A 26819-nucleotide genomic window follows, 5' to 3' on the forward strand; every position below is an offset into this window, starting at 1 on the left:
AGTCTCTTATGCAGTAATAGATAACAGAAACATTCTGTTGGTTCTCTATTGCTGTATAATGAATGATTCTAAAACTTAGTAGGTTAAAACAACAGCAATCATTTTATCATTATCTCTTGTCATTCTGGAGGTCAACTGGGACCAGCTAGGTGGTTCTTACTTATGATCTCTCATGCGGTTGTAGTCAGAAGGTGGCTGACTACTAGAGTCATCTCAAATGCTTCCTCAGTCACACAACTGGTGATTGATGTTGCCTTTTGGTTGAGACCTCCGTGGGGGCTCTGGTGGAACACCTATGCAAGACCTTTCCATGTGTCCTGGGTTCCTTCCAAGAGTGAGTGAGTATCCCAAGACAGCAAGGCAGAAGGGCATAGCATTTTTTAAACCTAGTCTTGGAAGTTACATTGCATCACATCCATTACACTTTGCTGGGCAAGGCAACCACAAAGGTCCACCCAGTTTAAAGAGGAAGGGATACTGATCCCATTGATATTTTACATGAGAGGAATGTCAACATCACATTGGAAAAAGATCATGGTGGGATGGGGGGGAAACTGTGGTAGCCATATTCGGAAAATACATTCTGCTACACACACCTTGCTTCCACCTTCTTAATGTTTATTTCCTCAGCATGGGATTACTAAAACAGGAATGCAAGAGGAGAGACGAAATCGTACTCAGGATAGAGTTTCAGAATAGACTTTTAAGCCATGGCAGAGATAATAATCTGAGAGAAAAAGTTTGTGAACCTCAAAAGTCTGATTTTGAAGGATTAAAAGTTAAAGATTAAAAAAAAAAAGTTTAAGATCCTTTAAAGACTCAGGATCTAAAGTTTATGCCATAAACGATGGGCTTAGAAGATTATGTGACTGGTTAGAGACTCTTGACCTGCTTTCTCAGACTAGAGAGACAGTCCATGTATGTGTGCAGGGGACAAGGAAAGCCAGAGAGACAACATAAGGGTTTGGGGCTGGTGAGTGGTACTCTCTCCTACCCCCAGTCAAGCCCCAAGAAGGTTTGGGAATTTGAGAGTAGAGGGAACGCTAAGTGGTGGCAAGCCACGCAGAGATTCCTGAGTTACATGGTGCAGAACAGCAGGGTAGAGATTCAGTTGAAGGGTTTAGGAAGGTGACATCAGTTTTTCTTCAGAGCTGACAAATATTTCTGGGGAGGGTAGGAGTACAAAAATGACCCCATGTGGTAGTGACAGCAATATCAGCAGGAAGAATAAGCTTCCTGTGCTAACAGAGTATGTTCTCCTAGGGTAGAGTTGCCATGAAAGCAACTGAAAAAATATCTATTCAGGTTTCCAGAAGCACCTCATAAAAACACAGGACTGTAGTGTGGTGTCTACATTCATCACCACATTCTCTCACACACTAGGCAGCCCAGAGGCAGAAGCAGAAATTAAGTTGGTGGCATCGGTTTGGACAATACACAGAGCATTTAATGAGGAAGCTTCTCCCCAGTTGGCTCCCTTTCCTGATCTCCTCCTTGAACTAAACCCATGTCTAGCACTCAGTCTTGAATCCTCAGAATTCTTTCCCCTCTGTTCCCCATTTCTCTGATTCAGTCACCATCCTTGTTCATTTCACAATGTGACATGTATATCACTTCCTTTTGTCTCTTACTCCTAACATCCCACTTCAGACATACGACCTCATGCTTAGCTTATGAGTCTTTCCCAAAAGATTTCTTTGCTTTGTGACTCTCTTACTTCTCAATGCATTTGAAACATCACAACTAGATTTGTCTTCCCCCTTTCTTTTTCAGAAGTCTTCAGTGGTTTCCTATCACTTTCAGGATAAAAATTCCAAGGTTTAGTCTTGGCATTTAAGGTCCTATACAAGCTAACTAGCTTTAGAAACTTGTCTCCCACCACATGTAGGAAGAGTGGGATTGGAGCCCTGGTAGCACAGTGGTTAAAATGCTGGGCTGCTAACCAAAAGGTCAGCAGTTCAAATCTACTAGCCACTCTGCAGGAGAAAGATGTGACAGTCTGCTTCCATAAAGATTTACAGCCTTGGAAACTCTTTGGGGCAGTTCTACTCTGCCCCATAGGTCAGAATCTACTCAATGGCAGTGGGTTTGGTTTTTTTGATTTACCTTGTAATCTGAAATATTAGTTCTGCCTCCTGGCCTCAGCATAAGAAAAGGCCACCTCTTAATGTAATAAGCGGAGTCGCTGGGTAACGCAAACAGTTAACACGCCCAGCTGCTAACTGAAAAGTTGGAGGTTGGAATCTACCCAGAGGTATCTTGGAAGAAAGGCTTGGCAGTTGTTATGGATTGAATTGTGTATCTCAAAAATATGTGTCAACTTGCCTAGGCCATGATTCCCAGTATTGTGTGGTTGTCCACCATTTTGTGATCTGATGTGATTATCCTACGTGTTGTAAATCCTAACCTCTACGATTTTAATGAAGCAGGATTAGGGGAAGTTATGTTAACAAGGCAGGACTCAATCCACAGGATTAGGTTATATCTTGAGTCAGTCTCTTTTGGGATATAAAAGAGAGAATCAAGCAGAGAGAAGAGGGACCTCATGCCGCCAAGAAAGAATAGCCAGGAGAAGAGTGCATCCTTTGGACGCAGGATCCCTGTGCTGAGAACTTCCTACACCCAAGGGAAGATTGATGACAAGGACCTTCCCCCAGAGCCAACAGAGAGACAAAGCTTTCCCCTGGAGCTGGCACCCTGAATCTGGACTTCTAGCCTCCTAGACTGTGAAAGAATAAATTTGTTTGCTAAAGCCATCCACTTGTGGTATTTCTGTTACAGCAGCACTAGATAACTAAGACAGCAATCTACTTCCAAAAAATCATCCATTGAAAACCCTAGGGAGCACAGTTCTACCCTGACACACAGGGGGTTGCCATGAGTCAGAATCTACTTGACAGCAACTTTTTTTTTTTTTTAATGTAATAAGAAAAGTTCTTGCAGCATCCAATTCTGCTGTTGATTATTGTATTGGACTATGTTCAATGGTACTGCTAGACCTCTAATCTACCATTGGAAAGTACTTTCAGTATCCTTCATTATAAAGTCAGGAAGAGGGTAGCAACTTAGTGAAATGAATTATGATGATGTAAATGCAACAGTATCTGAGCGGTTACTCTCTGACAGTCCTTGTCCATTCAGGCTGAGGAGAAAGAGCCAGGAACATCCAGGCACCACTGTCTCATCTTTACAACTGTTTTGACTATAATCAGATTACATCATTACTGTCAGAATACCATGTTTTCAGCAAATTAAAATATCAGCTTAAAAATTCATAAAAAATGAAAGGTTGGAAGAAATAAAGAATTATAGCATTCCTGTTTACAACTGGTGGTTACAATGCCCAAAGATTTGGGTAGCATGAGTTCCAAAGCTGGATGACAAGTCCAAAAAAAAGTCTCTCTGCTTGGTCACTTACATTTGGACACAACCTGCTGAACAGCAGCCCCACATTCTGCACGCAAAACACTCGACTCTCAGTAAAGTAAATCATTCTACAAATGGCCTCCTCCCAAATTCACAGTACTTGAGAAGAGTTCCTGAAGCTTGGACACAGTGCTGTGGAGCAGAGCCAATAAACTACACAGTGGTTATGAAACAGCTGCAAATCCATGCTTATGTCATGAATTGTACAAGTACTATATAAATGGCACATTCAGACCTAGAGAAGAAATATGGCTTTGCTAGTAGTACTAATTAAGGCAAGAAGCTTGATTTCACTAAAAAGACTTCAGAATAACCTCCTAGTTTTTCCTAGTATACAATTCTAGAACTTGTTGTAAACCTGTATCACTCATTTCTGTTTTATTTTCAGCACTCGCCCTCCTCCAAGCAAAAAAAATCACTCATTCCCATCCTTTGAAATTCATCACTGTAGCCATTCACAACATGGAAGACAAAAAAGCAAAACAAAACAGAAGAGAATCTGTCTTCCCAAAGCTTAACACCAAATTTACCTGGCAAAAGACAGTGCCCTTTAGCAACGAGACGTTGCTGTCCATGATATTTTCTGTGGTGTGAAGCAAGTTACTTAATTGACTCAAAAGGTCTCTTTGTGATTCTCCTTTGAACATCAGTGAGGCAAATGTGAGAGCCAAGTATTCTGCATGATTTTACGCATGATTGTAATTCTTTCCAAAATGGGAAATGGAGGTTAAGGAAACCTTTGGATCCTGTTCCACAGATACTCTCAGCAAATTTTATTAATCTCAAGATTCTTGTTTCCATTTGCTAAAGAAAAGCAAGTGATATCGTTACCAGCAAAACTGAAATATGTTTATTTGAATAAAATGCTTTTTTCTGCATCAGTCTGGAAAAAAAAAGGCATTAAAGTCTTTCAGCAAATAATTGCAACAGATACTCTATCAGTGTAGGATGATGTCAGGGTGTGAATGCCAGAGAACTTGAGTATGAAGAGAGAGGGACATTGAGAGGGTCACAGTTTGTTAAGGAGTTTGAAAATATCTCTATTCTTTCCAGCTCCAAGTTAGCAGTTTTAAATCATTAGTAAATAGGGTCATGACAAGGAAGTTGCTAAAATCCCAGCACATGGTACCAGAATAGAATTAGAAGCTCACCAAAAACTCAAACATCCACAGCCCTGGAACTTTGAGTGCTTCTAATGTAATAAAACATGGATTTTTTCCCTGCCACAAATCAAATTATTGAAAGACATCTGATAGAGCTAGCATATAATGTTAGCCTGAAGCATCAATTCTTTGTTGTTTATGTAAAGATTTTGACCAAAATATGATCTTATGTAACTTATTCTTTACTGTGACCTATGGTGGTTCTTTAGTGTTACATATTTGATATTTATGATCAAATAAAATACAAATATCTGGGTTATTACATTCTTATTATGACAAATATTTGAGGAAATTATAAATCTTACTAAATAAAGTGGTTATATTTTCACTTCTCAACCAGCCTGAAGAAATATTGCTGGGTGAATGTGTGATGGTTAAGGTTGTGTGTTAACTTGAGTGGACCATGATTTCAGTGGTTTGGTAGTTATGTAATGATGTAGTTTGGCAGTTATATAATGATATAGTCATCCTCCATGATGTGATATGATGTAAGCAGCCGATCAGTTGTAAGGGGAGTTTCCTCAAGGGTGTAGTCTGCATCAAATATATATATGGACATTCTGGCAAAGCTCCCTCACTTGCTCTGGATCCTGCACCTGGCTCGTCATCATCTGATCTTTGGTTCTTGGGACTTGAGCCCATGGCCTGCCATATTGCCTGCTGATCTTGGGATTCGTCAGCCTCTGCAGCCTGTGAGCCAGCAGCCTGCCAATCTTGCATTCATCAGCTTCCACAGTCTGTGAGCCATCGGCCTGCCATCTGACCTGCCAATCCTGGATTCATCAGCCCCTGCAGCTACATGAGTCAGGAGAAGCCTCCAGCCTGACACCTGATCCACAGGCTTGGGAGTTGCCAGCCTCTACAACCACATGAACCATTTCCTTGAGATAAATCTCTCTGGCTTTCTCTGTCTATATATATACCCTTCACTGATTTAGCTTCTCTAGAGAACCCAGCCTAAGACAGTGAGAAACAGCAAGGCATCAATAAAATTAAAAATAAGTAACAATTCAAGGTATCATTTTGTCAGTAGTTTCAGTTTAGATTATTTCTTTAATGAATCTGAAATTTTTATACATCTTTGCTTTATTCTCTCTTACTTCTTTTAACACTTTCTGTTCAAATGCCCACTCAATCACCAGCTCTTATTAATTCTTCTTCAATTGCCTCTCTCAATCTTCCTGTGCCTTTCCACCATTCATTTTATGTAAAATGTAACTTCCAAGAGTCTCTCTGCCTCTGCTTTCCCTCCCTTCAAATCCATTTCTTAAATGTAAACAATTTATTTATTTATAATGTATAAAACACACAATTGTTGAAAAATTGAAGTCTAAAGAATGTATAAAATGAAAAGTAAACATCTCTCCTGCTACTACCACTTACTCCAGAATTCATAGTTTTTAACTATTTCTGTTTTTAGTCTTTTGAAGTTACAATTGTATCTCTAAAAATTCAGATAGATTCTATTCTTGATTTATCAACTTGTTGTTGTTAGGTGCCATCAAGTCAGTTTCGACTCATAGCGACCGTATGCACCACAGAATGAAACACTGCCCAGTACCTCCACCATGCTCACAATCGTTGTTATGCTTGAGCCCATTGTTGCAGCCACTGTCAATCCATCTTGTTGAGGGTCTTCCTCTTTTTCGCTGACCCTGTATTTTACCAAGCATGATGTCCTTCTCCAGGGACCGATCCCTCCTGACAACATGTCCAAAGTATGTAAGATGTAATCTCATCCATCCTTCCTTCTAAGGAGCATTTATCTATTTATTTTCCACTAAGAAAGAAATTCAACATACTTCTACTACTTCTCACCTTCCTTATGATTTTATTGGTAATATTACTTTTGGTTCTTCTAGTGGTTACTTTTTAACTTTAAATACCATTCTTCAAATTCTATTTCTTGACTTACCCTAAGGAACAGTATCTATTGGTTTTCTGTTATGTTTCCTCTTAACCTCTCCCGCTTTTAATTTTTGTAATTTTACCATTATGTCTCCTTTATAAAAGTTGAACATTTACATTATGTTCTATGACTATAGTTAAGTCTTCAGTGTTTTGACTATGGATTGCTTTTAAATTTGAAATCTAGTAAACAGTATTTATGATTATGTAAATTCTTATTATTTCCAGAATCAAGTCTTCTCATTAAATCTTGCAATCAGAAGAATATTCTAATGAAAGCATAAAATAGATTTTCTTTTCTCACACTTCATTAATGGTTCAAAAGCATGCCTCATTTTAAGATTTATTAAAGCTGAATCTTGACTTTCATATATATATTTTTTTTTCTCAGAGCATCCAACTGCTTCTTTGTTGTTTTTCTTATTGACAGCAGATACATATGACATCTTATGATAAAAAATACTCAGGTTCTAGGTCTAAATTTATATCATGGAATCTGATTTTTTTTTCTTCAAGGCATTCTTCATGGAACCCACTACCTAATTTGGATCAATTATTTTGAAATTATTGCTGGTCTCCTGGTATTTCTTATAATTGGATAATTCTATTAGTCCCATGGTTTTATTGATGCTATGTAGCCTCATTTTTTATACTTTTTATGTTGCTAGAGTACATCTTCAAATTATTTTTTTCATAAGGGATGCAATAGAGGTAAAATTTTCAAGGCTTACATGACAGAAAATACCTATTTCGCTCTTATACTTTGATAGTTGGGTTTACCATAGACCTACAGCTCTAAATTCACTTCCCTCAGAACTTTCAAAGCGCTATTCCAGTCTCAGAGCCTCCAGCGTTGCCTATCAAAGTTTATGCCATGCAAGTGATGACTCTTGTACAGGTAATCGTCTCACTGTTTGCCCCTCACCCCAGAATCTCTAAGACCTCTTTATCCTGAAATTTCACCAGGATGGGTCTGGGTTTGGGTTTTCAAAATTCATACTGCTCAACACTCAACCTCTTTTAATCTGAATATTTATTTATCTTTCTTTCTGTCCAATGTCTTTTTCTTTTAAAAATTCTTCTTTGACAGTGTTGGACCTTCTAGATTGTCCTCCACGTTGATTTAATATTTTCTTCATTTTTTTCCAACATTTTATCTTTTTCTTTGTATATTGGAATATTCTTTAGCCACATCTAGTAAGCCCTTCTATTGATTTTTAGTTGATACTTACATATTTAATTTGCACAAATCCTTGTGCTTTGTATTTTTTTTGTCAGTTAAAAAACAAACAAGTTGCCATCGAGTCTATTCTGACTTATGGTGACTCTAATGTGTATCAGAATAGAACTGTCCTCCACAGGCTTTTTAATGGCTGATTTTTTGGAAGTAGATCACCAGGCCTTTCTTCTGAGGCTCTTGTGGGTAGACTCAAGCCTCCAAACTTTCAGTTAGCAGCCAAACACTTTAACTGTTTGCACCACCCAGGGACTTCACTTCTTCTACCTCTCCCCATTTTTTGGGGGTGAGGAATAAAAGATTAATGAATATAATATGTTTTGTCCATTTAATGATAATTAGATTTTTATTGTTATTTTATTTTATTCCCTGAATTATTTGGGTTTTGTCTGGATTGACTGTTGTTTTTGTTTTCTTCTTCTTCTTTTGTTCTTTTTTATTTAGCTACCAATATAAATCTACCTATTTCTGTCTCTTAGAAATTTATTAATTACTGGTCCCCATTGATGTTTCCAGTACTGTCATGGACTTGTTCCTTTTTTTAAACTTGGTTATTATTTCAGTTGAAGTTCTGTCAGGAAAGGAAGCAAAACTGTGTTTAGACTGCCATATTGAAACAAAACACTAATTTTTCTAGAAGAGTACTTGCATCATGTTCAATATTTCCCCCACTGTCTAAAATATAAAGTGCAAATAATTTAGTCTAGTATTTGGGATGTGGCACAGTTGACTCTAGCTTATCTTTCTCCCTTATCCCCCCATTATTCTCATTAAAGAATGAGAGACAATCAGTGACCCCTCCCCCCTCGAGAAGGTTTCTGCTCCATTCCTTGTATCTTCTCACCCACCAGGAATATCTTTTTTCATCCTTTTTACCTATCCATATCTTACAAAGGTAGGCTCAGTGCAAAGCCCAACTCTTCTGAAGCCATTTCTGACTGTACCAGGATAACCAAAATTCTGTATTATTCAAAAACATGTATTGAGTTCCATAAGGTAAATTAGTCTGTTCTTTGTATCAGCAATGCCAGTTTTTCCAACTAGAATTTTCTCCTCTACTGTTCTTACCCTAAAATCCAAAATAATTTTATCTGAGTGGAATCAAATTTTAGAAGCTTTCTGGTTTGATATCTTACTACACAATGAAAATACCAAATTGTTGATGAGATACAGCTTTTTTAAAAATAGTTTACTTGTTAGGAAATTTTTATCTTATACTGTAGGGAATATGTTTTCTTTGTGTGTGTGTGTGTGTATATAATCCTTTTCATTTATTTATTTGTACTTTGTGTATTTACCTTGGTCAGGTTGTGCTGATTTCACCCGTATTTGGGATTGCCCTTCCCATCACCAAAAGTACCAAGTGTCTACTCTCTAGAAAGTGATTCTCTCTCCCTCTCCCTCCCATCCTTGGTAATCATCAAAGAACTTTGCTTTCTATATGTATATCTATTTTTGACTTTTTATAGTATTGGGACCATACAATATTTATCTTTTTGTGATTGACTTATTTCACTCAGCATAATGTCCTGCAGATTCATCCATGTTATGTTTTGAAGACTCCTAATTATTCTTCAAAGTTGTGTAGTATTCCATTGTATATACGTACCAAAATTTGTTTATCCATTCATCCACTGATTGGCACTTAGGTTGTTTCCATTTTTTTGCTATTGTTGGTAATGCTTCATTGAACATGGGTGTGCATATGTCTATTCATGTCACTGCTCTTATATCTCTAGGCTATATACCCAGGAGTGGGATTGCTGGATCGTAAGTTATTTCTATTTCTAGCTTTTTGAGGAGGTGCCATACTGTTTTCCATAGTGCTTGTATTATTTTACAACCACACTAGCAATGTATAAGAGTTCCAACCCCCCCACAACCTCACCAGCATATGTTATTTTCTGTTTTTTTGATCATTACCATTTTTGCAGGGATGAGATGGTATCTCATTGTAGTTTTGATTTGCATCTCTCTAATGGCTAATGATCGCCAGCATCTTTTCACGTATTTGTTAGCTGTCTGAATTTGGGATATGTTTTCTTAAGCAGGAGGCAAGAATAGTTGGATATTCTCATTTCAAGCCATCGTGACGGAATTGTTACTCCTGGCTAGATGCAATAATGTCGTTACACAATGCTCCCAGCAATCAATTCATATTTTTTTTTAAAAACCAAGCCAAGCTTTTCTCTAAGCCAAGCATTAAAAGAGGATGTTAATGGTTTAATCAAGCTTATGTTGCATAAGTGGCATTACCTCACACAGGTCTGAAACATACCATTCACCGAGAGCAAAAATATAGTTAGAGACGTAAGAATCCCATGAGAGAAACTCCACCAGGCAGATATGATAAAGCCTAGTCATCACCTTGAGGAATCATCATAAAAAACACATCCGTGTTTTGAAATGCCATGGGCCAGTAAAGGCTTAACATGATACTCCAAAGCAAGACGTGGAGTCCTGGTGAAAAATTAAAAATCTCAGTGGCCTAGAATGTAGTCATTGGGGGGATACTCTGAGGCTTAACTTAATCTTTACTATTCATTCTCCCTAATGCAGTTTGATATTAATCTGATTGTAATTTATTTGAATTGCTTTCTTGAAGACTGAAGCATGGCTAACTTTAGAAGAGAGACAAACATGTCAGCACACACATTTTAAGCAGAATGATATTTGAGGCAATGGATGCTGAAAATCTGTATCATCCACAGTGCAAGTAGCCAGGCAACCTGATGCCAAGCTCCTTGGTTGTAAAGACTACACAGAAGTCTGCCTAAAGTCTAGGAAGATAACTAAAATAGATTGCATCATCTTTGCTCTCGAGAATAAAATAATATCTTTGGGAAGTTCAAAAAAATTGTGAAAAAAATTAAAAAAAAAAATAATCCCAGGTAATATTCAGTGAGGAATTCCGTGGTATTATAAAAACTATTCCCAGAGACAAGGGAACACATAGGTTTAAGACTGACACTCAAAGGTATTATTTTACCAGTTAAGGTGTATAAGTTTAAAACATTTACCAGGTTAGCTTCAAAACGGACTCTACACAGCGAACAATGTCAGGTTGGATAAATAACGGTGTGTCAGCTTGATAGACTATCATACAGACATTAAAACAATAATCATGAATATGTGTAGCAGCATGGAAAACTGCTCATGACATAAAGTTTACTAAAAAAAAATAATACTAAAATACACATAAGGTATGGTTACAACTATGTAAAAATTATTTGAATAAGGACTAGAAGGAAAGAAAATAAAGAAAATGATTTGTTAGGGTAGGATGATAGGTGATTTGCTTTCAGTGATTTCCACGATTATTTTTAATGATAGAAACTTTGGAAATACTACAGAAGTAGAGAGTCCCTGGATGGCGTAATTGGTTAAGCGCTTGGCTACTAATTGAAAAGCTGGCAATTAGAACTCACCCAGAGGTGCCTCAGAAGACAGGCCTGGCAATCTGCTTCTGAAAGTTCATAGCTTTGAAAACCCTATGGAGCAGTTCTACTCTGTACACACAGGATTGCCATGAGTCAGCATCAACTCAACAGCAATTATCAACAATAGAAGTAGAAGAAGATATCATACATGTAAGAGACATTTGAGAAGGCAGGGAGGCAGGCAGTCAGCAGTGGAACTCTGGGAGATATCTGAGTAAGTGATTGTAAATAATCTTTTTATCATACAATAGATCAGAAATAAGTACAGGTGGCTACCAAGTAGTTCGAGACTTTTGCCTAGATGGTAAATAAGAGTATGGAGTATGTCTTTGTTTCTTGAGGAATTTTAATCCAAATGACCAGTTGTACGTCTTCTATGACACTAATGGTTATATTTCCATGAAAGGGTAACATACAGTCAACATAACTGAAGTGATTGGGAGGGTAGGGAAGGCAGGAGGGAGCAGAGAGGAGAGGAGGAATACAGATACAACTCATAAGTCAATCAAGAAGTAAACACACACACAAACACACAGACACACACACACACTAAAGTCATTTTCTTTTGCACCCCATCCCCTTCCAATTACCTCTGCCCTACCTCCAATTCTACCCTGAAGGTTTTTTGCTTCTTGGGTAGTTCTGCACATGTGTATCTAGGTGTACGTACTGTTTGTGGAAATAACTTTGGACTCACACCTGCCTGTGTTCTAATCCTGACTCTACCACTTACTAGCTATGTGTCCTGAACAAGTTAGTAACCTATCTGAAACTCAATTTACTCATCTGTTAAAAGCAAAGCATAAACAAGGTTAATATAGGACACACAAGGATTAATGAGACAACATATATAAAATTGATAACAAAATTCCCAATATATATCAAAACAAAAACAAAAAACTCCAAACCCATTGCCATGAGTTGATTTCAACTTATGAAAAACTGCATGGATTACAGAGTAGAACTGCTCCATAGAGTTTTCTTGACTTTGATCTTTACGGAAGCAGATTGCCAGGCCTTTCTTCTGCAGCACCCCTTGGTGGGTTCAAACCACCAATGTTCAGGTTTGTAGTTGAGCACAAACCATTTGTGCCACCTAGGGACCTGTCTGGTATATAGCAGGCATTAAAAAATGTTTGCTCTCTCCTCTACATATTTACATATTTTCCTCCTTTGAACACAGGACTCTTGCGTACAGGTATTAAGCTGACAGTTTAGATAGAAACGAAGGTGACTCCACCTTGGCTCTGGATTGGTTTCAGATCTCACTCCCTCTCTCATACTGACCCTCACAGAAACTGGAATCCCTAGGCTATCCCCAACTTGGTGATGGCAGGACAAGGTCAGGCCAGACTTGTCTGGACATCAAAGACCAGACTGACTTCCTGGGGTGGCTCTATTTGCACGCTGTATTCAAAATTTCAGTTTTATCTACACCGCTTTCCAAAGCTGTGCTGTCCAATACAGCAGCCACTGATCACATGTGGCTTTTACACTGAATTAATTAAATAAAATAAAATTTAAACTGCAGCTCCTCAGTCACACTAGCTACATTTCAGACACTCAGTGGGCACATGTGGCTCGTGGCTACCAAATTAGATGGCAGAGATATACAACATTTCTATCCTGGCAGAAAGCTTTATTCAACAGCTCTGCTCTAGACTTCTGGGGGCAGCAGCAGGGATAAGAAATGTCACAGGGTTAGCTCCCATTATCTCTGTTCCTGAATTCTTTCATTTTTAGTGACTTCTCGACCAGGAAAATTAAGGCAGAGAGTAGAGTGGGTGGAGGAAACACATTTCTTGATTTTAAAAAAGCCAGCTGTCGTTCAGTCAATTGTGACTCAAGGCAAACTCATGTTTGTCAGAGTAGAACTGTATACTCCATAGGGTTTTCAATGTCTGATTTTTCAGAAGTAGTCATCAGGCCTTTCTTCTGAGGCACCTCTGCATGGACCTGAACTTCAGCTAGCAGCTGAACACATTAACTGTTTGCACCACCCAGGGACTTCATTTTCTTGATTAAAACAAACAAAAAAACCCAAACTGGTTGCTGTCAAGTTGATTCCAACTCACAGCGACCCTACAGGACAGAGTAGAACTGCCCCACAGGGTTTCCAAGAAGCAGCTGGTGGATTTGAACTGCCGATCTTTTGGTTAGCAGCCGAACTCTTAAACACTGTACCGCCAGGGCTCCATTTCAATATATACAATAATTCCAGGCACCAGCCTATCTGTATCATTTTTTCTACGTACCATAGCCCATTTGTAAGGAAAATGTTGATATGATATGTTAACCTCAGAGTAATTTTAGTGACATTTTTGCAAGCAAAAAAAATTAACCAGATTCTAGTACTTTATGCAAAAGGCAGAAACTCCTATAGGGGTATACCCGATGCCACTGAGTTGATTCTGATTCATGGTGACCCCACGTGTATCAGAGTAAAACTGTGCTCCATAGTGTATTAAAAGGTTTGCTAAGCAGCTGGCAGTTTTATTTCTGTATGCAACAGAGTGGTTGCATGGTGCCACAAGTACCTATGACAGACGATACAAACTTGTGTGTGTGGGCTGCAATACCATTAAACTATTCAATAAACTGTTCCAAGTTTCACCCTGAATCAAATAAATCATTAATTAAGTCTGGTCCCCAATAATCTATTTAGTCAACAGGGGACCCTGGTGAGTTAGTTACAATCCCTGTACAAATATCAAACTCATTACAAAACCAAAAATTACCAACTTGGAACGCAGTCATGTGGCTTTTGCAACACTTTAAAAGAAAGAGTGAAGCATTAGCTCACTTTAAAATGAATGCACCGTCCTCATGATCAACTTTCATGTTTCCCAAAGGAGGAGTTTTGTCTTAGTTATCTAGTGCTGCTGTAACAGAAATACTCCAGGTAGATGACTGTAGCACATAGAAATTTATTTTCTCACAGTTTAGGAGGCTAGAAGTCTGAATTCAGAGTGCCAGCTCTAGAGAAGTCTTTCTCTTTCTCTTGGCTCTGGAGGAAGGTCCTTGTCTTTTCTGAGCTTCTGCTCCTGGGATTGTCATCTCTCTTCTCCCGTCTCTCCTTGCTAGTTTGGGATTGACTCAAAATACACCCTACACTAATTCTGTTCATTAATACAACAAAGACAACCCATTCCCAAATGGGATTATACCCACAGGCATACAGGTTAGGATAGACAACATATTTTGGAGGGACACAGTTCAATCCATAACAAGCTTTTATAAAGTTCATTTGTCCAGGGGCATGTGCCTCATTTGAGATGAGTATTGCTGAGTATGGTTGCGGGAAAAAATCGCTCTGCCTAGAAGATCAGCACAACTATAAATTCATGGCCTCCAAACCCCAGTGTGTGCTCAATGCTTCCAGATCATCCTGCTGCCTCCCTACTTGACACTCACTGCCATTGTCCATAAAACAGACATTTCAAGACTTTTCTGGTTTCCTTACATCTCTGACCCTAAGCCTCTCTCCTCCCTCAACAGATGGCTTTGTCTCTGACTTCACAGAGCGTACTGAAGGCATCAGTCAAGATCTTAACTTTCCTGCCCCAAGCTTCCACATTCACCTGAAAGTCAGTCATCCTGTTCTACTTCCTGCACTGAAGAGTTGTATCCTTGGGGTCTGCTCTCTCCTGCCTGTTCAAAGACTGCTTGATTCGTGTTCCATCCAGTGAACTACAAGCTCCTTCAGGGCTGGGAGCCTGACTGTTTTCTCCAAAATGTATCCCCTGCACCTTGCACAGTGATGGAGCTATGGTAGAGCCTTAATTAATATTTCACGATTTTTTTAAATTGGCTTGAGACATCATCAAACATCAAGAGAAGTAGAAAAAAAGTTTAATAGTATAATGTACATTCACTTAGCCACCAGCCATGTTCAACTACTGTTAACATTTAGCCACATTTACTTCATCTAATAATCCACTCTCCATCTATGTTTATTTGACAAATCATTTTAAAATAAAACACAGAGACAATGAATGAATTCTTAAGTCTTACCAAGTCACAACATGTTCATAGAGCACGTAAAATAAGGTACTGAAGAGCAACCATGGATAAAAACCTCCAAATCTCTACTCAGTCACAGGGAAGTGAAAATACAGAAATGAGAACATTAAGCTCTACACCAGATACTTCCATAAATCTTCTCTCATTCCACCATTTCATTCTTATGAGTTTTATAAGGTAACCTCATTAATAAACAAAAGAAAACCTTGAAGAACCTGTAGCTCTAGGAAGTAAGGGGAAAGAAAATAACATCTGCTGAGTGCCCATAATGCGCCCAGCTCTTATGTTATCCTATCTTATTCTCACAACAAACTCAAGAAGTATTATGCTCCCTGTTTTGAAGATGAGAAAAGTGAGCTCAGTGAGGTCAAGCTATTTGCCCAAGATCCTGAATTAGGCAAGTGGCAGATGTAGGATTTTTTTTCCAAGTTTCCTGCTCTTTCTACTTCTCATCTACTTGTTACTACTGAAATTAAAATTTTAATCAAAAAATTGTAAACTTAAAATTTCTAGCAGTGGTATGAAATGAGTAAAGTACATGTTGTTGCTTCTACATGACCAAGAAAGGCTTAGGGCACTTTTCTTTTTTAGTTCTTATTACCCCTATGGTATAGATGAGGCAGGGTAAGGGTAAGGCTGTGATCATAGAATAACTAGTACAGGAAAGTCAGAAGCCAGGGTTCTGGTGCTGTGGCTTTGCCACTAACTGTCTGACCCCAGGCAAGTCACTCAATTCTCCTTACCCAAGAACATTCATCTGCAAAATGAGCAAGTTGGATTAGAGCATCATTTAGGTTCCTTCTACTATTTAAAAAACAAAGAAAAACCCTACCATTCTTAGTGATTGGCTTCCACCACCAGGGCCAGATTAAGGCATGTGAAGGACTTAAACATTGATAATCTATGGTGTCCCCTCCTCTGCTTACTCATGCATACCATGTGTCATGGATTGAATTGTGTCCCCCAAAAATATGTGTCAACTTGGCTAGGCCATGATTCCCAGTACTGTGTGGTTGTCCTCCATTTTGTGATCTGATGTGATTATCCTTTGTGTTGTAAATCTTAACCTCTATGAGGTTAATGAGGCAGAAGTAGAAGCAGTTATGTTAATGAGGCAGGATTCAATCTACAGGATTAGGTTGTATCTTGAGTCAATCTCTTTTGAGATATAAAAGAGAGAAGCGAACAGAGAGGAGAGGGACCTCATTACCACTAAGCAAGAAGAGCCAGGAGTGGAGCGCGTCCTTTGGACTCAAGGTCCCTGTGCTGAGAAGCTCCTACACCAAGGGAAGATTGATGACAAGGAACTTCCCACAGAGCCAACAGAGACAGAAAGACTTCCCTTGGAGGTGGCACTCTGAATTTGGACTTCTAGCCTCCTAGACTGTGAGAGAATAAGTTTCTGTTTGTTAAGGCCATCCACCTGTGGTATTTCCGTTATAGCAGCGCTAGATGACTAAGACAACATATGTGTGTGTGTGTGTGTGTGTGTCTTAGCTATCCACGATGTAACTTCTTTTTAAATCCAACTATAATATTAGTAATTGACACAAAAGTGGCATATGCTATTTTAGTGGAATGAGATGAACTAGATTATAAAATTTTTAGTGGGAGCAGGGTACTAAGATTTTTACTATTTCCCACATTTTCTACAAAAAGAATATTCCACATATTCTACAAAAAGAAAAAGAATCAGTGAACTTAGTTGCTTTAACAATCAATGTAAAATTCTGTTGATCTCCCACAACAAAAAACTGACTCACCAGTTTTGGTTTAAATGACTCACACTTCAATTCTGATGCTTGTTTTGTAATAAATGCTATAATTATAAATGTTTATTAGAAAGAAACAGTATACTCCCAAGAAACCTGCCAAGATAAGGAGTTTCAATTACACGGGAGGGTATTATAGGAGACAGATGTCAACAAAGGTGTTGAAGTGGTAGGGGCCCCATAGGTTAAACAACCTTGTGCATGGGTGCCCTCGTGACCTGTGTGAACTTTATTTCTGGCCGGCACATTCCGGCACTAGAGCTGGTATCAGTTCCATTTAGTGCTCTGCCAGTTTCCTTCCACTGCATTGTTCGTTTTCCCTGGGTCCTGTCTGCTTGGCATCTATGGGTCTTTGCTTTGGACTATTGGTGCCTGTTTTGTTGATGCCCTAAGTATGTGCTTACCTTGCTTATTGGGTAACCCACTCCTGTTCATTACCCACTGGTTAGGGCCAGGATGTGGGTCCTACTGATCCCAGGCCTAGGCTCTGTGCATCTTCTCAACAAATGTACTCATGGGGGGTGAGGGGAGGTGTGGAGGGAGACTAACTGTAAATGTAGGCCAATTTTAATTGGAATGTTAGTCAGTAAAAGTACACCCAGAATAACCTGCAAACTTCCAGAGGTAGATCTCCCACAGGTTCTGACACAATAACCGATGATGAGCCTGTGTCAAAAAGAAGCGTCATTCTAAAGGACGCCCTCCTTTCATGTCTACCCCCATGTATCCTCTGCCAGACAAGCTATCACACTTAAAATTATTTTTTAAAGACATTCCACTGCACTAGATAGCTCTAAGAACTCTGTCTTGTTCACCTCTATATCCCTAGCTTCCAGCATAGAACCTGGCACAGAGCTGGCACTCAATAAAGGCTTATGGAATGAATGGCAAATCTCACCATCTTTGAGTATCCAAAATCAACTTACCTTCATGGCCCGGCTCAAAGGTCACCTCTACCTCTTTCCTGCTAAACTTCCAAAATATTTTAACTGCATTTTTCCTTTGATGCTTCTCACTTTCTATATCTTATTATAGTAATTTATGTATACGTCTTGTTGTTGTTGTGTGCCGTCGAGTTGATTCCAACTCATAGCGATGCTATGTGACAGAGTAGAACTGCCCCATGGGGTTTCCTCCGTGTAAATCTTTACAGGAGCAGATTTCCAAGTCTCTCCTTCCATGGAGCTGCTGGTGGGTTTGAACCACTTACCCTTCAGTTAGCAACCAAGCACTTAATGTCTTAGCTCCCCAATAAGATCAAGCTGTCTGAGAAAGAAGTTATAGTTTGCTCACCATTGGAACCCCACCACTGAAACCTTACAATACCTAGCTCACAGTGGGCACTCAAATGTCTGTGAAACCAGCACATAATTCGTCTTCATACAAACACCAACGCAATTAGCATGGAGCTTTATATACAAAAGGCATTTAAAAATATATTAGAATGAAGTAAGTGCTGTTTCTGAAAACGTAGACAAACTACTCTCAAACTACAAATGGGTGCCACATCTCCATTTTAATTAGAGTAAAAGGGGAAACATTTACTCATTCCACTTACACAAACCTTAATTATTTCAAATCAATACAAATTAGAATTTCATACCTGCAAATCTCACTTGATTTAGTATCAAGGAAACTCCTTAAAATTCCACTCTTTAAGAGAAGATTTTCAGGTTTCTCTTCCCAAACAATTTATTTAAAAGTGACCACCCACGATAGTGTTTATCACAATGGACCCGCAGAAAAATATGGCATATTCTCCACTGACTTGAGCTTTTAATACTCACCAGTACTATTTGGAAGGTTATTATTTAAGAATGAGGTTTCTAATTTTATCATTCTAGAATTAAAAACAAAGGAAAACAACACCCACACCCACCTTTTTTTTAAGTAAAATTTTCGATGCTGTGGGGAAAAAGAAGTAGAACAAAAGATGTTTAGTGTACCTTGGGTGAAATTTAGGATGTTATACTTGGTAACATTATTCTCTGTATGAACAATAATAGCTCGTAGCTTTGAAACCTCTCTGAATGGCTTTCCAAATATTGCCATCTGGTGGAATTTTGGTTAATTGTCCCTTTGTTCTAGAGAGTTCTTGGAAGTGAACCTTGAAGGCATTGTTAGAGAGAAAGACTCAGAGTACCAGTGAGAAACAACTGAAGGTCAAAATATTATGTCTCAAAGACAAATCCCAAACTGAAAAAATGAGGCTTTCTGGACCTTTTGTCTCCTTTGCAGGAAACATCTCTCTCTCTCTCTATTGTAAAGCTAAGAGAGCCACTGCGCTTGATTTTTAACAATAGCAAACAAAACTCACTTATTTACAAATAATGAGAAATGCCATGAGGTCACTTTTACCATATATTGATAATTACTCCCCTTCACTCATCATTTATCAAATCTCCAAAATTAAACTTTAATTTGCTTGACATTATTTTTAGAGGAATTTCTGATAGCAGTCAATTAGCCCTTAGCACACTTGGGAAATGGAATATACTTTGAAAAATAGTGTTTTAATGGAGAATGTTTACTTGAATACTTACTTTTATTGTTATCATAAAAATTCTTAAATACATTTGTTATAAAGGCATTCATTATACTTCAATGAATCTGAAAACAAAGATTCATACAATATAATATACGTTTATATGATGTACATTTAGACCTTACCTTAAGCATCCAGGCTCTCTCCCTGGCTGTCAGGATGAACTCTTCCTCTAGGAAATGGGATACTGGAATAATAACAATGAAAAAAAAAAAAATAGAACGAGAGCATTAAGTATGATGAAAACATACGAGCAAACAATTATAATTTAGTTCATTGGGTGTGGCCAGCAGTGGAAAAGGAAAAAAAAAAAAAAATCCCAAGAATATCTGAATTATTTGATTTTACTATATGAGAGTGTTTACAGCAGCCAAACAACAATAGAATAGGGCTCTCAATCTATATTATTAGATTAATTCTTAGGTTGATTTATTAAAGTCAGTGAAAATTTAGTATGGTGCCAACGAAAAACCAAACCCATTGCTGTCAAGTCAATTCTGACTCACAGCGACCCTATAGGACAGAGTAGAACTTCCCCATAGGGTTTCCAAGGCTCCAAATCTTTATAGGAGCAGACTGCCACATCTTTCTCCTGCTGAGCAGCTGGTGGGTTTGAACCACCGACCTTTTGGTTAGCAGCCGAGTGCTTAACCACTGCTCCACCAGGGCTTGTTAGTACGACGTCAGTTCTAAGAAAAGCTTTTTTTTTTTGCCTTTTCCCTGAAAATCTGATGTGATGAGAGTCATGTGTCAGCAGACTAGTAGCGACTCTAGTGGGGTATCAAATGCCAACATCAACTAAAGTGTTGGCTTCTCCCAAACTTAGGTTCATAGGCAGGTTTTACCTATGTCAGCATCAACACAGGCTTATTATTCTAGTCAGAATATTTTTGTTTAATTTTAAAAGGATAAGCAGTAAAAATAATGGCAGGATCAAGTTTCAAAATATACACACCAACAAGCAATAATTTATTTATATGAATTAGTGTTTTCTGTTCAAAACATCCTTTGACTAGCGATAAAGACAAGACACTAAAGTGATGAGGGATAGATCCAATTCTAGACTCTGAGAAATGCATCTAAGTTCTAGGCCTTGTGGGTCCAGTGTTGAGGGTGGAGGGTTACTGGGGAGGTTGCTTGGGGCTCGACCAGATGTGGCTAAAAAGGACCTGACACACGTGTGTGCCTCGCCTGTAACAATCTTCCCCATCACCTCAAGAAACAGTTATGTAAAGGAGTCAAAAAATGGCCTCTGTATATTCGCCCCAAGTTGTTTACTTCTTCATAGCAAGCTGAGGCCTGTTATCCCAAAAAACCTGTGGTGTCAATCTCAAATTTTTACAATCCAATTGTTTCAAAAACAGCCCAAATAGGCAGAGTTTTAGCCACTTAGAGCCTGCCTGCTTTATATACTCAGCGAAACTGTACCCAACATCTGCTAGCCCTAGATAAGATACCATCTGACAGTTACAAGGACCCTAGGATGCTGCTGTCCTTTGGGGCTCTCTGACCCAGCAACTCCCCACTTTGCAGCTGGAGGACGTCACTAGGGACACATAAGTTTTCCCACCCTGCCTTCTCCTATCTTCTGTGGTTTTTCATGCCCTTTTCCCTTTCTGATGGCTCCCAGCTCTAGCTGCCTCTGGAAGACCCCCTTGCATGGGGGATCCCCCCATGCTGCTGCTGTCAAAGCATCAGCCCCAATAAACAGCTGCTTGTGCAACACTGCTACTTGTGGCCATATCTCTTCCTTGATCAGTCCCGAATTCCTTTGAACTCACTACCCATATTAGAAATGATCACTTTCTACCCTCCATTTACAGTGTTCACCTGGCAGGTTGCTCTTTTCTAAGTGTTTTCTGTATATGGCCATTTCAGAAATGCCTTTCATGCTTATGTAGTCTAAGATCAACTGTATGGAAATAAAATATTGTGGTAGATCCAATACTATGTGATTAATCTCAGACTTAGTTCTGAAAATGTCCCTGGGAGGAGGATTTTTTAAAAAGGGGTGGGGAAATTTTTCACTTGTTCTATAAGGAAAAAGAAGAGATGACAAAGGAAAATGATGTGATGAACAAAATGGTAAGTGCCAGGGTAAGAAAAATAAAGATGACAGTTGAATTTTTAATGTTATGCTATTTGACAATGGAGCTCAAATATAATTCATGAACTTTGGCTTGTTTAAAGATCAGATAGTTAACATGAATGGTTTCAACAACGGAACTCAGGTACACTGACTACAATTTTAATTTTTCCTTCCTGTCAAACAGGTAGATTTCTTCACCTATTTTGTAGCAAAATTTAATTTTATAGGTATTTCACGTCTTTGCATAATTTAATGATAGTTGATAAATCTAAAATTTGTATTTAAAAAAAAATCTGTTCTAGGTCCCCAAGTCCATCAAATGGGGAAAAGACAGTCTTTTTAACAAATGGTGCTGGCAAAACTGGATGTCTATCCACAAAAAAATGAAACGGGACCCATACCTCACACCATACACAAAAACTAATTCAAAATGGATCAAAGACCTAAATATAAGACCAAAAACTATAAAGGTCATAGAAGAAAAAATAGGATCAACACTAGAGACCCTAATACACAGCATTAACAGGATACAAACCATATCTAACAACATACAAACTCCAGAAGATAAGCTAGATAGCTGGGATCTTCTAAAAATTAAACACTTATGCTCATGAAAGGACTTCACCAAAAGAGTAAAAAGAGAACCTACAGACTAGGAAAAAATATTTGGCTATTACAAATCCAACAAAGTTCTAATCTCTAAAATCTACAAGAAAATCCAACACATCTACAATGAAAAGACAAATAATCCAATTAAAAAATGGGCAAAGGAAATGAACAGACACTTCACCAAAAAAGATATTCAAGTGGCTAACAGACACATGAGGAAATGCTCTCGATCACTAGCCATTAGAGAAACGCAAATCAAAACCACAATGAGATACCATCTTACCCTGGCATTACTGGCACGAATAAAAAAAAACAGAAAATAAAAAATGTTGGAGAGGCTGCGGGGAGAGAGGAACTCTTAAGCACTGCTGGTAGGAATGCAAAATGGTACAACCATTTTGGAAAATGATATGGCACTTCCTTAGAAAGAGAATAAAAATACCATATGATCGTTAGAAAGAGAACAGAAATACCACATGATCCAGCAATTCCACTCCTAAGAATATATCCTAGAGAAATAACAGCCATGACATGAATAGACATATGCACACCCATGTTCATTGCAGCATTGCTCACAATAGCAAAAAGATGGAAACCACCTAGATGCCCATCAACAGATGAATGGATCAACAAACTATGGTACATACACACAATAGAATACTACGCCACAATAAAGAACAATGATGAATCTGCAAAGCATCTCACAACATGGATGAATCTGGAGGGCATTATGCTGAGTGAAATAATAACAAAAGGACAAATATTGTATGAGAATACTACTATAAAAACTCATGAAAAGGTTTACAAACAAAAAGAAACAATCTTTGATGGTTATGAGGGAGGGGAGAGGTGGGGGGAAAACACTAAATAGACAATAGATAAGTGGTAACTTCGGTGAAGGATAAGACAGTACACAATACTGGGGAAGCCAGCACAACTTGTTCAGGGTAAGGTCTTGGAAGCTCCATAGACACATCCAAACTCCCTGAGGGACTGAACTGCTGGGCTGAGGGCTGTACGGCCCTTGGTCTCAGGGAACATCTAGCTCAATTAGCATAACACAGCTTATAAAGACAATGTTCTACATTCTACTTTGGTGAGTAGCATCTGGGGTCTTAAAAGCCTGTGAGCAGCCATCTAAGATACTCCACTGGTCTCACCCCTTCAGGAGCAAGGGAAAATGAAGTAAACTAAAGACTTAAGGGAAAGATTAGCCCAAAGGACTAATAGAGCACAACTACTATGGCCTCCACCAGACTGAGTCCGGTACAACTAGATGGTGCCCGGCTACCACCACTGACTGCTCTAACAGGGATCACAATAGAGGGTCTCAGACAGAGCTGGAGAAAAATGTAGAACAAAATTCTAACTCACAAAAAAAGACCAGACTACTGGCCTGACAGATACTGGAGAAACCCTGAGAGTATGGCCGCCGGACACCCTTTTAGCCCAGTAATGAAGTCACTCTGGATGTTCACCTTTTAGCCAAAGATTAGACAGACCCATAGGACAAAAAGATACTAAAGGGGCACACCAGCCCAGAGGCAGGGACTAGAAGGGAGGAGGGGACAGGAAAGCTGGTAATAGGGAACCCAAGGTCGAGAAGGAATACCGACATGCCATGGTGTTGTTAACCAATGTCATAAAACAATATATGTACTGTTTAATGAGAAGCTAGTTTGTTCTGTAAACCTTAATTTAAAGTTCAATTAAAAAAAAAAATCTGTTCTCATTCATGCCAGTTTCTTCTTAAGCCCCTCCCCTATTGTCTAGAAATTTTAAGGGAATCAGAATAAAATTTTCACTTGCCTTCTTTATTTAACTAGTACCCAGTAGCTATGTTACTATAGAAACTATCGGCCACCAAGCTAGGAAGCAGCGCATAGTTCCTAGTTTATCTATAAACCAAATAATCAGGCCTTAGAAAATTTAGGATTGACTTTTCTGTTCTCTGACAACAGCCCATTGGTGTTTTTCCAACAGCTGCAAGGAATACTTCGGAGAAGAATGAGATCATTTATTGAACATCCTACGTGCTATTCATTTCACACATTTAATTTAATTTTATCTTCCAAATAATCTTTTCACAAATGAAGAAACTGAGGCTCAGAGTTGGGGAACAATTTGCCCATGATCATGCAGCTAGAAAGTGACAGATTTTAACTGAGTCTGACAGACTCTAATATCTGCCCTCTTTTTCCTCCGCCTTAGAAGCAAACCCTTTGCAACAGATTGGAAACTCCTAGAGGGCTTTGCTTCATTCCCATTCTAAGTCTATGACCTGACATATAGAGTGCTCAGGAAGTAACTGATAAATGAGTGAGTGAGCCACTGCCAGATTTAAAAAGAAAGAAAGTAGGGGGGAGGGGAGGAAGGGAGGGAGAGAGACAGAAAGAGAAAGGAAGGAAGGAAGGAGGTAGAGGGAGAAGGAGAGATAAATAGAAAGGGAAAGAAAGAAAGAAATTTAAACTCCACACAGAAGGTAATATACTCTTTTGTACCTAAGAATATGAATTGAATCTCAACGGGTTTGGAATTCCCCTAGCTCTGAAACCACCTTTTAAGCTTGTGATTTGTGGGGTTATGTGATTCAATCTTTATGGGAAAATGCAACATACATCAAACAGATATTCACACAAATAGGTTAGATATTTGTCATCTTGAAGACATCTGATTCTTTCAGTAGTTAAACTGTGAAAAGACAGTTTTCCCACATACTTTTCATAAGGCATAATGAAACCTTACTCATTAAAGAGAGGATTATTATTTGAAAAATAAAGTTACACTTTCAAAGACAGCAGAAGAAAAAGTCACAGATAAAATCTAAATTTTATTATTATAAGAAAAGATGCTTAATATCATTATTATTAATTATTTGCCTTTTATCTTATCCTTTCCATATTTTACTTATGAAAGTCTCTTGGGGGAAAGATAATGGTTGTTTCAAACAAGAGAAAAAAAGGAGAAAATAATAAAACAAAGCTTTTTTTCTTTGCTTAAAACATCAGGGGACCAGAATTCTCCCTTCCAATCATCTTCCAGAACTGTATCAGACAATGTTCTGTTGTTATCCATAAGGTTTTCGTTGGCTGACTTTTGGAACTAGACTGACAGGTCTTTCCTCCTAATCTTGTCTTAGTCTGGAAGTTCTGCTGAAACCTGTCCACCATGGATGGCCCTGTTGATATTTGAAATACTAGGGGCATAGCTTCCATCAGTATAGCAATACACAAGCCACCACAGTATGACAAACTCAGATATGGGTGGTAGCACTAGCCTTTAGGCAAATGCAAATTAAGACCACAATCACCTATATACCTATCAGAATGTCTAAAATAAAATAGAAAAAAAGCAACATTATCAAACCGGGTGAGGATGAGAAGAAACTAGATCATTCATAAGTTGCTGGTAAGCATGTAAAATGATACAGCTATTCTAGAAAACAGTTTGTCAGTTCCTTAAAAAATGAAGCATGCAACTAACGTGCAACCCAGCAATGGCACTCCTAGGCATTTATCCCAAAGAAATGAAAAATTATATTTATAGAAGCTTTGTTAGTAATAGCCTCAAACTGGAATCGACCCAGAGATCCTTTCACTGGGTTAATTGTTAAACTGTGGCACATCCATACCATGAAATACTACTTAGCAATGAAAAGGAGCCAACTATTGATACATGCAACACCTGGATGAATTCCAGAGAAATTATGATCTATGGGAAAAAATTCCAAAGTGTTACATATTAGGTTATTCTTTTTATATAACATTCTTAAAACAACAAAATTACAGAAATGAAGACAGATTAGTGGTTGCCAGAAGATAAGGCAGGGATGGGGGTGGAAAGAAAGTGTATGTGGCTATAAAAAGGCAATGGGAGGGATCCTTATGGTGATGGAAATGTTCTGTATCTTGACAGTATTGATATCAGTACCCTAGCTGTGATATTGTGCTATAGGTTTGCAAGGCGTTACCATGGTAACATTTCATGTTACCACGAAAGTGGATAAAGGGTACATGGGATCTCTCTGTATTATATTTTTACAACTGCATGTCAGTCTACAATTATATCAGAATAAAAACTGTAATTAAAAAACTCAGGAGATTGTATAGACACTAGAATTGAGCAAGATACTTCACTTCTTTTATGTTCTTACCTTTTCAGAGAAAACCAAGAGCCCCGAGGCAGTAGGGAAAATGGGGTCAGGGATTTGCTCAATTTTACACAGATGCAAGAGAAAATATCTCACCCAAGATTCTACCACTCATAGAAATCACTGCCAGTGTTCTGGTGTCAAATTGTGTTATCTTGGAATTTTCTTTACTGTTAACCTCCCTTGCTCCCATGTCATCTCAATCCTTCATTAAAACTCAAAATACTGATACAAAATATACACTCTCAAAACAGGAAGTGAGTTCTAAACAGAAGTCTGATACACTCTGCATTTTTTAACTCATCTCTCATTTCCTCGAGTTCATGCTATCTAGGAAATTCCAGAATTTTCTAAAATTCCCACATCTCATTTCCACAGGAATAGAATTTCATTCTTTGTGGTTTATTTTTTATTTTGGGGGGATAACAAGGCAGATGTTCTGTATTCTAAACTGGGC

The 26819-nt window shown here is 38.4% G+C and overlaps 1 protein-coding gene across 2 annotated transcripts in view; it reads right to left on the minus strand.

The window, feature by feature from the left end:
- The window catches only part of MAPRE2 (microtubule associated protein RP/EB family member 2), a 170764-nt gene that overhangs the window by 125299 nt on the left and 18646 nt on the right, over positions 1-26819 (minus strand). For both annotated transcript variants that reach the window (XM_023741166.1, XM_023741167.1), the window contains exon 2: positions 19640-19701. The gene's annotated coding sequence lies outside the window, so the exon portion shown is untranslated. The remainder of the gene's footprint in view (positions 1-19639; positions 19702-26819) is intronic.

This window comes from Trichechus manatus, unplaced genomic scaffold (assembly GCF_000243295.1).
Source record: "Trichechus manatus latirostris isolate Lorelei unplaced genomic scaffold, TriManLat1.0 scaffold00175, whole genome shotgun sequence".
In the NCBI taxonomy this organism is placed as follows: Eukaryota; Metazoa; Chordata; class Mammalia; order Sirenia; family Trichechidae; genus Trichechus; species Trichechus manatus.